The sequence below is a fragment of the Pinus tabuliformis genome, chromosome 9 (genome assembly GCF_031772625.1).
Source record: "Pinus tabuliformis cultivar Carrire ecotype Pingquan chromosome 9, CPIR1, whole genome shotgun sequence".
NCBI lineage: Eukaryota > Viridiplantae > Streptophyta > Pinopsida > Pinales > Pinaceae > Pinus > Pinus tabuliformis.
Window position 1 is genome coordinate 186,786,418 of NC_142307.1, and position 15,128 is coordinate 186,801,545.

A 15,128-nucleotide genomic window follows, 5' to 3' on the forward strand; every position below is an offset into this window, starting at 1 on the left:
AGAGCAATTTATGGTTGCTCCACTTGCAACCATCACTTGACACTCTGGTGTTGGATATAGGAAGCAATTCAATTCCTTGGCTATCTTTCAATGAATAAAATTATGGGTACTACCCGAATCAATCAACACTATTACCTTTTTCTTCTTGATATGTCCTTTTATCTTGATAGTTTGAGGAGTGGTAATTCCAGCCAATGCATTACAAGATATGGTGGGATTCATTTCTTCTTTATCTAGGGTTTGTTCCTAGTGTATATCCTCTTCTTTTGATGTTTCTTGTTCCTTTTCTTCCTCCTCTTCACAATCTATGTAAAATAATTTCTTCTCAGCACACTTATGACCTTTAATGTATTTGTTATCACAATTGTAACAAAGCCCTTTTTCTCTTTTTTCTTTCAATTGTTTTGGTTTCAACCTTCTAGGTTGTGGAAGGCTAGGGGCAACAACACTCCCATCTGTATAATTGTGAGTGGTAGGCTTCCTTGTTGCCATAATTTTGCTTTCCATTTTTCTTTCCAACCTGAATGCCTTCTCCAATGAATCAGGTTCCCAAAGGAAAACCTCATGTTGGATGTTATCCTTTAAAGTACCTATGAACACATCAATCCTGTGCTACTTTGTAATATATTTTACCCTTATATTGAATTTTTGGAAGTCCTCAATGTGCTCCATCATTGAACCCATTTGTTTGAGATTTATCAATTGGCTAAAAAAAGTGTTTCTTTTGTATCCTCATAATGTGTTATCATTTCATCCGTAAAAATATCCCAAGTAACAATTTGTTTATGAGAGTAAAGCCACCGATACCATACAAACTGATTTGGTTCCAAATATAAAGTTGCAATGCGCACATTTTGTGTGTTTTGTACATTATGGAGATCAAAATATCGTTCCATCTGTAGTATCCATGTTACAGGATCATTTCCATAAAACTTCCTCATATTGATCTTTGGAACATGGTGGGTCTTTGATCCAATTTCAAAGTCTCTAAAATCATGATTAACATTTATTTTGTTCTCATCATGAGTTTCCTTTACTATCCTTTCACCATTATTAAGTATTTATTGTAGAAACTTTGTCAAATTTGTCTTCAATTCCTCCATGTTGTCTTTAAGTTTTTCTTCTAAACCATCCATCTTAACTTCCATGCCTTTCTTTAAACCATCCATATTAGCTTCAATGCCATCCATCTTAATTTCTACACCTTTCTTTAAACCATCCATATTAGCTTCCATTACTTTTTGTGAGAGCGAATTTTGTTGCACTTGGTCTCGTAATTTTGATATATCATGTTGCATTTCTTCCTCTTCTTCATGAGTCATGCTAAATATTTTAGGTTTCTTACTAGGTGTTTCCATTTTATTTCTTCAGGGAATCAATTAATGATAATTATGCTTCACTGTGCCCTTTGAATTCCTTCAAGCTAATTTTTCAAACCAAACTTATGCAAAATTTTTAAAAAAATACACACATGTTTTCACTTTGTAGGAGCTCGATATTGTGTCTAATGTATCTCTGAAATTTCAGATCTCCAATGTCTAAAACTACGAATTGTGGTAGCCCTTTGAGTCCTCTTTCCAATGCTGCCAATCTTATCAAAATTGGATTCTCGAAGAAAGCGTTATGCCCAATCTCCCAATATGACCTGATTATACACATTTTTAGTAGAGTGAACGTGTATGAAGTTCCACGTGTCACTATTTCAACCTTCGAACTTGAAAATGATGCTTAGAAAACTATAGTCCGTTCTCTTTCTGTAACTTCTTACGAAATTTCAATCTGATACTTAGAGAGAAAGTTATGATGATTTTCCCAAGGTCACCTGTTTGAGATGTAATTCGGGAGCCTGCAAAAACCCTAAATTCCTTGGATCATATCTCTGAAAATATAGCGAGAAAAGATCTGAAATTCGAACCTGGGGATCACCGAGATTTCGACTCAAATGTTTTTTGGTTTTAGTGTCTGAAATGTCGCAGAAAAAAAATTTATAGCAAAAATGCCACGATGACCTATTTTGAAGCAGCGAAACCCTAGAATCCAAAGTTATGATACCAAATGTTATGCAACCAACTCACAAAAAGATAGAAAAGATAGATCAACGACTTAGAAATCAGCCTATTCAAAGTGGAAACCTCCTTTACATTACACAAATGAACAATTCTTGGATGATACAAATGACAAAACCTCCTTTCTATATATAGGAGTCTAAGGGGTCAAAATATAATCAAAGACGACATAACAATAATAATATAAGGGCACAAAAATAATAATAGTGGGCTTCTATGGGGCACAATAATAACAATATGGGGGAAATAGGGGCACAACAATAACGATAAGGGCTACAATGACAATAGTAATGGGGAATCACTAGTATTATAGGGACCTAACATGAATTGTGACAACCTTCATATGTTGAGGAAAAATGGTGTTACTGGTTTGCCTACAATTCCTAAGAAAATAGTCTTTTCATGACTCACATTCCATAGCACATAGAAAACTTGAACTCATTCATTCAGACTTATGTGGCCCAATGCATGTTCCTTCTGCAAATGGAAATAAATATATGATGGAATTTATTGATGACTACACCAGAATGTGTTGGGTTTATTTATTGAAGAACAAATATGGTGATTTTCAAACATTCAAGAACTTTCATGCATGGAATGAAAATGATGCACAATTTCATAATGGCTCTATTCTCACTGATAATGGAAAATAATACACTTCAAATGAATTTGAAAACTATCTTCGCCAGCATGGGATCAAACATCAAACAATTGTGCCTTATAATCCCCAAAAGAACAGAGTAGCTGAAATAATGAACATGACAATCTTAAATATGGTACATTCCATGATGTTTTTCAAGAATGTAAAATTGATTTTTTGGGTTGATGCAGTTCTATGTGTTTTGTATGTAAAGAATATATGTCCATCTAATTCTATTATAAACAATACTCCTTATGAAATGCGATATGGCCACATTCCTTCGGTAAAGCAGCTCAGGGTTTTTGGTTCCACATGTTATGCCTTGATACCAAAGGAACAAAGAAACAAACTTGGTGCAAGGAGTCGTAAGTGTATGTTCTCAGGGTATTTAAATACCTCCAAAGCATATCGTCTCTATGATGAAGTTAATAAGAAGTTTGTTGTATCTAGAGATGTGACCTTTCTTGAATCTTCCAAAGCTGACAATGTTGTTGAGCGACAGCTTGATCATTTGGATAGATTTGGACATGCAGAATCATTTCAAGAATTTGATAATCAGATTCCACATCTTGAAGGGGGGATTCTTATACTGGATCAATCTATGGAATGTTCTTCTGGAGCACTGTCTACCCCACATGAAGCTTTAGCCACTAGTGATACTTTGAGTGATGTGATTCACAAAATTGGGAGACTAAATATTGACTCAGTCCCAACTCCATTAACTAAGCAACCTGGACCATCTTAGAGAGGTCCTCCAAAATCACTGACAAAGACACCTGAAAGTGTTCATCCTAATGAGGTTGGAAAGACAAGAACATGAAGTACAACCAAGCAAAATGGAGATGATGTAGATGATTTTGATTCAACTATTGATATGGTGTTTCTTATGATTGTGAACCGAAATTGTCTATAGATTTTGAACCAACTACCTCCAAAGAAGTTGCTTCTCATGATGAATGGAAAGAAGTGATGCAGAAGGAATATGATGTCTTGATAAAGAATGGCACTTGGAAGCTAGTTGATCCTCCATTGGGAACTAAACAAATTGGATGCAAGTGGGTCTACAAGAACAAGTATAAAGTTGATGGCTCACTTGACAAGCATAAAGACAGGCTTGTGGAAAAGGGTTTTGCACAGAAAGAAGGGGTCGATTATGAGGAGGCTTCTTCCCCCACGAAGAAATGGACTACCATCCAGACACTCTTTAACATAGTTACCGATCAAACAAGAAAATGACCTAGTACACGTTTTTTTGAGGTAGCGAAAAATCACTTGATTTTGAAAAATGGTGATTCATAATACACCTTATTTTTTAGCATATTCTTGGCACTTTAATTTTTTTATGTATCAAGTATGAGCAATTTTTTTAAATGTTAGTGATTTTCATGCTGATTTTGAAAAGTGTTGATGCAACATCAACGCATTTTTTTATAAGACTTATTTTTGACACTTTAAATTTTTTTTTTGTATCAAGTGTGAACATTTCCTTTTGTTAGTGATTTTCATCTTGATTTTGAAAAGTGCTCATGAACATCAACCCTTTTTTGTTTAGAGGGCTTACTTTTTACACTTTAAATTCTCTTATGAATTAAATGTAGATAATTTTTTTTAAATGTTGGTGATTTTCATGTTGGTAATAAAACATAAAAAAAAAAATAAAAGAGCATGACAAACAAAATCAAATACAAAAATATAAACAAAAAACAAAAAACCCATAAAAATGTAAAAGAAAACACAAAATTAACTTGTAAAAATAAAAAAGATGAAAATAAATAAATAAATAAAACTAAACAAAACAAAAAACAAAACCAAAAATAAATAAAAAAACAAACAAAAATAAATAAATAAATAAATAAAAATGATTAACATATATATATATAGATATATATATATATATATATATAGAAAAACAAATTAAACTTAAAAAAAAAAAAAAAAAAAATTCTAAAACCATTTTTTTAGGTTAAAAAAAGAAAAACCTCATTAAAAAAAGAAAAAAAAAAAATAAAAAAAAAAAAAATATATATATATATATATATATATATATATATATAATAAAAAAATTAAGAAAAAATCAATTAAAATTAAATATTTAAATTAAATAATTTTCATCTTGATTTTGAAAAGTTCTCATGAGCACCAACCCTATTTGTTTAGAGAGCTTATTTTTTACACTTTAAATTCTCTAATGAATTAAATGTTGCTGATTTTCATGTTGGTAATAAAACATAAAAAAATAAATAAAAGAGCATGACAAAAAAAAAATCAAATACAAAAAATATATAAAAAAAAAAAACAAAAAACAAAAAAACCTATAAAAATGTAAAAGAAAAAACAAAATTAACTTGTAAGAATAAAAAAGTTGAATTAAAAAAAAAAAAAAAAAAAAAAAAAAAAAAACAAAAAACAAAAAACAAAGAAGAAAAAAAAAAAAATTAAAAATGATTTTTTCATAAAAAATTAATTATTTAAAAAAAAATTAATTTAAAGAAAAACGAATTAAACTTAAAAATAAAATAAAATCTAAAACCATTTTTTTAAGTTAAAATAAAAAATAAAAACCTCATTAGGAAAAAAAATAAAATAATTACATAAAAAAAGAAGAAGAAGAAGAAGTAGTTTAATTTAAATAAACTAAGTAAACTAAAAATTTAAGAATTTTTTTAATTATAAAAAAAATACATTAAATTATATATATATATATATATATATATATATATATATATATATATATATTCAAAACAATTAAAATTAAAAGTAAAAGAACAAATTTAAAAATTTAAACAAAAAAAAAACATTTAAATTATATAAAAAATATCAAAACTCCCCCCCTGTCGCTCGCCACCCAACTACCTCTCCCCTTCCCCTCCTCTCCTGCTCGCCTCACCCAACCTCCCCTCACCTCCTCATCACCCTTCCCCTCCCCCACTCCACCTGTCCCCCCTTCCCCTCCCCCACTCCGCCCACCCCCTCCTCCCCCTCCCCCACCGCACCTGTCCCCTTCCCCCGCTCCCCCACTATGCCCACCCCCTCCACCTCCCCCCTTCCCCCGCTCCCCCACTATGCCCACCCCATCCGCCTCCTCCCTTCCCACCTCAACCCCCCCCTCACTCGCCACGTAACCAAGCCCTCGCTTCCCCCTCCTCTCCTGCCTGCCCCACCCGACCTTCCCTCGCCTCGCCCTCCCCCTCCCCTCCCCTCCCCTCCCCACTCCACCTGTCACCCCCTCCTCCTCCCCCGTCTTCTCACCCCCTCCCCCTCCCCCTTTCCCACCCGACCCTCTCCCCTCCCTCCACTTACCCTTTCCCCTCCCCACCCAGCCGTCCCTGCCGGTCCGAGCCCCCAACCTATGGCCCCTTTTGCCGCTGGCTAGGGGCCCGAGCCGGCGGGGTTGGGCTGCGCCCGCAGCCTAGGTTGGGTGGGGAGGGGAATGGGTGCGCGGAGTGGGGGCACGAGTGGGGCAGGGAAGGGGAAGGGGAGGCAAAGGGAGGGGGGGATGGGTGGGGCAGGGACGAGGACGGGTGGGGAAAGGAGGGGAAGGGGGGGACAAGTGCGAGGGGGGAGCAGGTTCAGGTGGCGCGGGGCAAGGGAGGGGGAGGGGTTGGGGAGGAGGGTTGAGTGGCAAGAGGAGGTGGGGGAGGGGGGGGGGAGTTTCGATATTTTTATTTTTATTTTGTTAAATTTAAATATTTTTAAATTGTTTTTAATTTTAATTTTATCATATAATTTTTTCTAATTTAGATATTTTTAATTTTTTTAATTTTAATTTATTTGTTTATAATTTAAAATTTATAATATAATTTTTTCTAATTTGAATATTTTTCATTTTTTTAAATTTTAGTTTTTTTTTCAATTGTTTTCTTTTTTTTTTATTTTTTTTTGGTTTAAATTTATAACTATTTTTTTATAATATTTAAATTGAAATATTTTTTAATTTTATTTCTTTTAATTTTAATGGTTTTGATTTTTTTTAATGTTTTTTTTTTGATAATTTAATATATATATATATATATATATATATATATATATATATATATATATACATATATCTGTTGAAAATGCAACAAGATGATGGAGCTTAGTGGAAAGGAGTCGCCTTCACTAAGTGGGCCTGCAGGCTATTTTTTGCGCAAAGTCTATTTTTAGACATATGGATCATGGTCTATGTGTTGCAGGATGCTATTTGTGGATGATTGGTCATGTTGGTAAAAATAGATGGACTTCTATTTTTAGACATATGGACGGAATCTATTTTTAGACTGCCAGGATAAAAATAGAACAGTCGAATATTATTAGCTCTTAATAATATTTGGACTATAAACATTATCTTATCCTCTTGGATCACTTCAGTTCGAGCTACGGATGTGGCACATGCAGCTGTCAGAAGGAAATACGCTTTTCTTATGGGTCAGTTGAGCTATTGCATGATGGACTTCAGTTAGAACTCAAGTGATGGAGTTTGGTGGAGTTGATTGAGGAGTTGATGGAGTTGTGTTAAGTTTGACTTGGTTGAACTAGTTGTATTTAGTTTAACTACAAATACACTAGTGATGAGTGATGTGAATTAATTATTAATTAATTCACTAATTATTAACTCATAAATCAACTAAATAATACATCAGTTAACTCAGTGCATGGACAGTTCAGTGGAGACAAATGTTAGAGGTGAGTGAAAGGGCAAGACAACTGTCAGTTGTGACTATAGTTGATCAGGTGCTTATGTCCTAAGTGTCGTAAAATGCTCAAAATTTAAAGTGCTCAGAACTGGTTCAAAGTGGAACGACTAGAAAGTGCTCGACCTCCTGATTCCGGCGCCGCGAACGGTTCAAAAAACGGTCGTTGTATGAGGAAGTTATGGTAAAAAGAAGAATTTGTCAATAACATTGGAAATTTTAATTTTTCAAAAAAAAATTTAAAAAGGAATATTCCGCAGAATATTCCTTGGAATATCCTAGGGAATATTCCCTTCACTCAGCCAATAGAAATTTTCCACGTGGCAGGCCCGGAGGCTACCACGTGGCCCTTAGATGACGTCAGCAGCTTCATGGGCGCATATTCAAAATTTTTGGGAGTTCAAAGTTTTGAACCCACGACCTATGGATTAACAGTCTAGTGCTTTACCGTTAGGCCACGGGGTCACGTGTTGTTAAAAGGGCGGAATAAACAGTCATTAAAGTTTGAAACGTGTTGGGGCGGAAACCAAAGGGGGCCAGCCCCTAAGGGCCAGCTCCCCATACCATATGACCGAGTGCCGAAAACCATGGTCTAACTCCTAACCCCGGCGCGGAATCCCATGCTAACCGCCAGCATTTAATGTAACTGCAGTTAGACTGGTGGAGTTTTTGGCGGAGCGCCAAATTTGGGCGGTCCCACCATAATTGGCGGAGCTAACTGGACTCCAACTAAAGTTAGCTGGAGTGTTTCTAGGCAAAACTGGAGGAAAACTTTAATTGGCCATAACTTTGGCTAGGAAAGGCGGTTTTGGATGAATTTTGTTTTTGATTTTGGGTATTTTCGACCTTCTAAAGCCATTGGTGCAGGTCTTACAGCCATCTGAGGTCATTTGCAGAGGTTTTGGAGCCGTGAAAGTTCTAGGAGCCACTAGGGCCCAGTTTTGTGAAGACTGTATAGGGTTGCAGGTATCCATTGGAGGTGATCCAATAGAGTGTTATGAATCCATTTTTACCATCTATTTCACCTGTAGGTGCTTCTATTCAGCTGTACATTCAATTTTAGCATTTAGTGAAAACAAGGACAAGCCCATTTGGGAGCTTTGGACCCAAGAGACGTAGCCCAGGAGGGGTGAACTGCTTTATCAACTTCTTTTGCATCTGTGGTTGAATTATTTTGCAGAACAAATTCATTTTAGTGTGTTAAACAGTAAAAGGAAATAAATATGATATGCTTAAATGGATCATGAACAGCTGAAAATTTCATTTGTTTTCTTTCTGCCATACATGGAAATCTTTTAAACATGTATAATTCTGAATTGAATACCTTGCAAACAAATTACTAGTAGTTTCAAATTCAGATCAAGTTGGTATCAGAGCTCAGGATTTTGTGCAAACATCTTCTAACTGTCTTGCAAGTATTGATGCTTACCAGGTTGAAACTTAAAAAAGGGGAAGGACAGTTGACTCGAGAACGAGAGAATCCTCAGTCAAGGAAGGCTAGAGAGCCATCACCTCCACCTTCAATTTCACCCTCAAGAGTCTCAGCAGAAGCTTCAAGAATGTCTGCACATGAAGGAGAAATTCATGCAGACATGGATCCAAAAGAAGAAGAAAGAGTCTTCATAAAGGCTTTCTTGGACCTCACTAAAATGGTGAGGATATTGTACCAAGAAAGAAATGAGAAATTGGCTAGAGAAGGGTCCAAACATCCACATGAAGGAGAGGTCTCTTCAGGAGGTAAGAAGGATGATGATCATTCCAAGAAAGGACATGGAGGAAATTGTGATCCACCACCCCCATCGTCACCTTCTTCCTCTTCATCCTCATCTTCTTCTTCTGTGCATAAGCATAGATCCTATGGAAAAAGTCCTTTTTTTAAGCTTGATGTAAAATTCGAATTACCTATGTTTAATGGTGAAGTGAACGCAGAAAAGCTTGACAACTAGATTAAGCAGTTGGAAGTTTACTTGAGGATCCAGAATATGCATGATGATGCCACAAAGATTCAGTTAGCTTCTTTGAGAATGGATGGAGCAGCATTGGTCTGGTGGGAGGCCAAGACTAAATAGGAGATCAAGAAATTTGGTAAGGTTACCTTAACATGGCCTGAATTTCTGTTAGCCATTAAAAAACAGTTTTATCCTCTTGCTCACATGAAAAAAGCCATTATGAATTGGTAAAATTTCAGACAACTTAAGGGTCAGAGTGTCCAAGACTACACCGAAGAATTCAGGAGAAGAGCTCTCTTGTTAGGGGTAGATTTACAGACCCAGGAAACCTTGCTGAAATACATTGGTGGCTTGCATAGCTACCTTAGACACACCATCTTGATGTTTAAGCCTACTAGCCTGGACAAGGTTTGTGTCCAAGCTACCCATTTAGAGTCAAGGGGAAAAAACATATTTGAAGAGGGTAGAAACAAGCCCCCCAAGGGGAAAAACAAAGAGAAAACCTCCAAGGGAAAGGGAAAAAAGAATGCATCTGTCAAATAGGAGAGTGAGAAAGTGATCTGTAAACATTGTTCTAAACCAGGCCATGAGGAAAATAACTGTTGGAAATTACATCCTGAAAAAATACCTCAATCTAACAAATGCAAAGGGAAACAGAAAACTGCTGCTACTACATCTACACCACAGGATTTAGGGGAAGATTCAGGTGATGAAACCAAAATTGCAGCCATGGGTTTGAAAAACTTGAAGGGAAAAGAAATTGAAACTCAAGCCAGCACTAGTACCTCAAACTGCCATGTACAAGCTCCTAATGAGGAAGAAAGAATTGAACTATTTCATGTGAGGGTGATTTCAAAACATATTAAAATTGACACACTTTTTGATAGTGGGTCACAAGCAAACCCTATATCAGAGGACTTGGTCAAGCAGCTTAAACTTGAGACCGTTCCACATCTGAAGCCATATCCACTTGGATGGATTTGCAAGGATGAAAATTTACAAGTTTCAAGAAAGTGCACATTGCGCTTTGCAATTACTGCACATTTTATTGACACAGTTGAACTTGATGTGGTACCTTTTGATATAGCAGGAATTGTTTTGGGAAGTCCTTACTTGTTTGACAGGAAATCTATCTTTCATCGCCATGAAAACAAATATCATATTTTCAAAGATGGCAAGGAGTTCATTGTTAGAGCTCATCGCAGGAAGACAAATATAGCGATGGTGAATGCAGGACAGGTAAAAACGCTGGTCAATTCAAGTAAGAATTTTGTTCTTCTTATGATTAAGCCCAAGGTTGATGTGAATCATGATTCATTTGACAATTGTGATCCAAAACTTAAATCAGATCTGTATGATGTAGTTGATGCATATCATGAGATGTTTCAGGAGCCAACAGGTTTGCCTCGTAAGAGGGAGATTCAGCATGAAATCCATTTGCATCCAAATTGTCCTCTTCCAAACATAGGCATGTACCGCATGTCTATTATGGAGAATGCTGAAATAAAGAAGCAAATCAAGGACTTGTTGGACAAGGGTTTCATAAGGCCAAGTACTTTTCCATGTGGGTCACCGATTGTATTGATTCCAAAGAAAGATGGCACTTGGCGTATGTGTGTTGATTTTAGGGGCTTGAACAAGATAACGGTAAAGAATCGTTACCCACTCCCAAGGATAGATGATTTGCTAGACCTGCTGAAAGATGCTCAATATTTCACTAAGCTAGACTTGCGCAGTGGATATCATCAAGTAAGAATTGAAGAAAGTGACATTTGGAAGACAGCCTTTAAAACCAAACAAGGACTCTTTGAGTGGCTTGTGATGCCGTTTGGTTTGTGCAATGCACCTGCAACTTTCATGCGAGTAATGGATGATGTCTTGCGTCCTTTTCTTGATGATTTCGTTATTGTCTACTTAGATGACATCTTAATTTTCAGCAAGTCTTGAGAAGATCATGTCATGCATGTTAGGAAAGTACTTGATGTTTTGAAGAAGAATCAGTTATTTCTTAAAATGTCAAAGTGTGAATTTGGAAAAACTTCTTTGGTTTATTTGGGACACATAGTAGGAGGAGGTGCTTTGAGAATTGATCCTGCTAAGATTGAGGCTATTGTGAAGTGGCCTACTCCCAAATCCATAACAGAGGTAAGAAGTTTTTTGGGTGCAGCTCAATATTGGAGGAAGTTTATCTCTAACTTCTCTTCTATAGCAGCTCCTATGCATGCAGTGACAAGTGTGAAGCATGCTTTCCAATGGGGAGGCAAGCAGCAAAAAGCTTTCGAATCTTTGAAAGAGAAGATTAGTTCATCTCCAGTCCTTGCATTACCGGATTTTAGACAGCCATTTTAGATACAAACTGATGCTAGTGATTATGCTATGGGTGCAGTTCTTCTACAGCATGGTAAGCCTATTGCTTTTCATTCTGAAACTTTTAATGGTGCTGTTGTAAATTATCCTACATATGATAAGGAGTTGTATGCGTTGGTACAAAGCGTCAAAAAGTGGAAACACTATTTTATGGGCAAAGAAACTGTTATACATACCGACCATCAGCGCTTACAGTACTTGCAATCACAAAGCAAGTTACAACAGTCATGACACTTCAAATGGATGGGCTTCTTGCAACAGTTCCATTTGGTAATAAGCTACAAGAAAGGTACTTTGAATAAGGTTTCTGATATGTTTTCAAGACCTATTACTGGTGTTGTTGCTTTACTTAAGAATGATTCCATTGTACATGATACTTACATAGAAAAATATGCATCTGATGATGACTTTAAAGATGTGTATGCTAACTTGAGTAAAGGGAATCATGTAGAGGAAAATGACTATCACATGCATAACAATTTGTTGTTTCATTTGGGCAAGTTGTGTATACCACAGGGGGAGAGGATAAATGTCATAAGAGAAGCTCATTCTTCTCTTATTGCTGGCCATTTTGGTGTGAGCAAAACAGTTGCACATCTACAGAGGTATTGCTATTGGCCTCGCATGGTAGATTTTGTTTCAAGGTTCATAAGAGTATGTTCATTATGTGCTACAAGCAAGCCTAGCAATAGGAATCTTGGTTTGTATACTCCTTTGCCGGTACCTTCTAGACCATGGGAGAGCATCTCTATGGATTTTGTAGGAGGTTTGCCAAAATCTAGAAAGCAGCATGATTATTTATATGTAGTAGTTGATCGTTTCAGAAAAATGTGTATACTTATGCCTTGTAAGAAAACTATAACTACTGAACAAACTGCTGAATTATTTTTTCATCATGTATGGATTCACTTTGGTTTTCCTACTTCCATTATTAGTGACAGGGATTCCAGATTTGTGGGGAATTTTTTGTCCAACATATGGGAGATGATGGACACAAAGTTGAAGAAAAGTACTGCTTTCCATCCGCAAACAGATGGACAAACCGAAGTTGTGAACAGAACCATTGTGCACCTCTTGAGAGGTTATTGCAACAAGCATCCCAAGCTTTGGGATGAACATTTGCACTACATACAGCATGCTTACAATCGTGCCAAGCACTCTTCCACAAACACTTCACCGTTTGAAGCTTGTTTTGGTTACTTACCAAAATCACCTCTTGATTTCATTCTTGAGAAATATGTCACCATTGAGGGACATAGTGATATTGACAAAGCTCATTCATTCATTGAAAGAATTCAGCAAATACATCAACAAATTCAAGAACAGCTTGAGAAGAGTCAAGGCAAGTACAAGGAAAGACACGACAAGCATAGAATCGATCACAAGTTTCAAGAAGGGGATGAGGTATGGCTGTACATTAGTGTTATAGACATTTTTGTGCCTTACAACTATAAGCATGAAATGTCCATAATCTAAGGGATCCAAAGTCCCTAAATATGTTGTTCCTACCCCTAGAGGAACAAGGCTAACAAACCACAACAATTCACAAAAGTTCTCCACCAGAAACTGCTCAAAAACAAGTCAATTCAGGATCAATTCAGAGGCTCCACTAGCTGTCTGCGCTGAAATGCAGAGATTTCACTGGCTAGGTGCACTGCAACGCAGGTAGAAGCACTACCAGGGTGCGCTGAGCGGGAAATGACAAATGGAAAGTTCATTCAACGAGGTGGAAAGACCCTGGAAGCTTCCAGAATCTTCTCCAATGACACTTGCCTCAGTGAATTCGACTAGTGATGAGTAAGAGGCTCTTAGTCTCCAAGTGGAAGCAAGAACTGACAGAGGGAGAGGACACTAGTCAGATCTCAAGCTGACTCATCCTCTCTCCAAACATCTCTATATGGATCTCTCCTCCATGAGATCCAGGAGGCTGGAATTTTGTTATTGCAAAGAATTGTTGTTGGTTTGAGATTGGAATCATTGGGTGCTTAATGCTTTGAAGGAAGGTGAAGATAGGAATTTCATTTGCTGGGAAGGAGATGCTGGATTAGAACTCTTTTGGTTGTATCTCCTCCTGAACCTTGTTATTCATCAATAAAGCTATCTTGGTTTCTCCTATATACTGATGTATCTTTGATGTATGATTGCATTAGTATGTTTAGTTTATTTCTAATCCTGAACTAGTTATGAATATGAATCTATGTCTTTGTGTAGTGTTCCCTTCTTGTGATCTTGCAGGAACCTGTTGAAGCTGGGCGAGCGAGAAGGCAAGTAGCTGGGAAATCTCAAAGAGAAGAGAAACTGGATCGAGGGATGAACGGAAGACACCGATTAGTCCATCCATCTCTCTTCATTCTTAATTCGTAAAGGAAGAATACTAGAATAGTTTTTTCTGTTTGTTGCTAAGGCACTGTCACACCTTAGGTGGATAGGATCGTCCTGCATAGGCATTTTTCCCCACAACAAATTGGCGACTCCACTGGGGAGATCTGTTTAGTCATTTTATTTGTGTTTCTATCATTGTTTGTTTCATAGACTCAACAGCAACAATCGAACTGCATCTGCTATTCTCAGATGCAAAGTAGACAGCTGTTGCTTTGATCCAATCACTAGATTTGTCTATGATCTGAACAATGGACTCACAAATGATTTGATGATCCTTTGTGATAGATCTTAGTCCTCCTTCAAAGCATCCCTTTGATTATACCTTGCTTGTTGCTTTGATATGGCCTGAAACTGTAGATTAAATAGCAAACTGTAACCCAAAACCCAGTGAGGAACTTTCGTTTCTCCTTCAGCGCAGACTCTGTGAAGAGGTTCTGCATTTCAATGCAGGTCCCGTGAAGGCTACCTGCGCTGAATGTCAAAACCTTTGTGTTAGGGGTGTGCTGATCCAGTTTAGGCCTTATGCAGCTGGGGTTCTCTGCTCTGTTTTGCCTTGTTTTGATCTCTAATTTCTACAGCCTGTAACCAGCATAGGTACCTGTCTGATAACTCCTTTTCTCTGCTTAAATTCCGCCTCCTTTTGTACAAAAAGACTGTGAGTGTTTTTATGTGTTTGTGGCGTCATTTACAGTTTTCCTTTGCAAGAGTGAAATAGTCATCCTGTAGCCCTTGATTCAGATCTGTTGATTGTGATCTTAGGAGAGAGTTCATTGGCTGTTTACAGTTGATTATACATTTACTTTTGCTTTTGGTTTGAGTTTGTCTCTTTTGAGTGTCAAAACAAGTATTCATTTCGAAAATCGTTAAGTGTTGTAATCTCTTCTACCCTTTCTGATTTCGAAAAAGTAAACTTGTTTGTATTTGTCATTTAAAAGCAAATTCAAAGTTGTACAAAAAGCTTTCTTTTTAGGCATCAATATTAAGAAAGTGGAAAACAAACACTTGCATTGTGCATTTGCATCTTGATAGTTTGCATGATTGATTTAGGGAA